At 43.9% G+C, this 932-nt stretch overlaps 1 protein-coding gene across 1 annotated transcript in view; it reads right to left on the bottom strand.

The window, feature by feature from the left end:
* The window catches only part of LOC102387461 (ERC protein 2), a 500449-nt gene that overhangs the window by 138474 nt on the left and 361043 nt on the right, over window positions 1-932 (bottom strand). The window lies entirely within an intron of this gene.

Raw genomic sequence — 932 nt, 5'->3', positions numbered from 1 at the left:
GTACTGTGCCTGGAACCCCAGAGCATGTGCGCTGGGACTGACATCACTCCAGCGAATAAGACCATGGCCTCACCGTCATCTACAAGATCCTGGAACCGTTCCAGTAACCATTCACAGCATAGATAGTTGTCTCGAGGTTTATGGGCGAAAGAACATCGTCGTCCTTCGAATTCTGCTCAACCCAATGGTAAAACAACCCATAAGCAACTTCCTTCGTCAGCTGTCATGACTGCGTATCCTGATGGAGCCAAGATTATCTATTGATCGGGACTGTCGACACCCAACCGAGATTCAAGGCACAAGACATCATGAATCCGATCTTCCATCATTGCCACAGAGAACACCAGAAGAGCGATACATGTTTGGATTTCTCCTACAGCGTTCTGGACTCAATAAGTGGCAACTTCGGATTTTAGGAGACGCAGGCCAATGGCAACTGGCCTATGAGTTAGGTTTCCGTTATCTAGAAGAGTTAGACGACGGCTCCTCAACGATTTCATCTAGTTAAGTGTATAAGAGAGGGTAGTTTAGAGTAATAAACACTAGTGTAGTTCCATGGAAATGTTGTGAATATGTTGAGACGTGTTAACTTTTTTTTTGTTTGTTTTAGAGTTTTCTGTTTACAGATCCAGAATTCAGAGTGCGTGGTGAAGAGAAGCCCCAAGAAGGATAACATCACTGAGAAGTGAGGGCCTGACGCGCGACTTCGCCATAACGCCCACTGAAGCCCTGATCGTGCAGTTTTGTTATGAATCTGATTATGTGTGTGTATTTGTGTTGGTTATTGTTTAATTTAATCCCAGGAGAACGAACTTTTATGTTAATAAGTTTTGTGTTTGTTTGTTTGTTTGTTTGATGACTCGTGATAGAACTCTGAATCACTCGAATAATGAGTGTGCAGCATAATTCAGCTGTGCCTTCAGCAAGGGGGG

The sequence above is a fragment of the Alligator sinensis genome, unplaced genomic scaffold (assembly GCF_000455745.1).
Source record: "Alligator sinensis unplaced genomic scaffold, ASM45574v1 scaffold1308_1, whole genome shotgun sequence".
Taxonomy (NCBI): Eukaryota; Metazoa; Chordata; order Crocodylia; family Alligatoridae; genus Alligator; species Alligator sinensis.
This window is presented reverse-complemented; position numbering and strand designations above follow the sequence as displayed.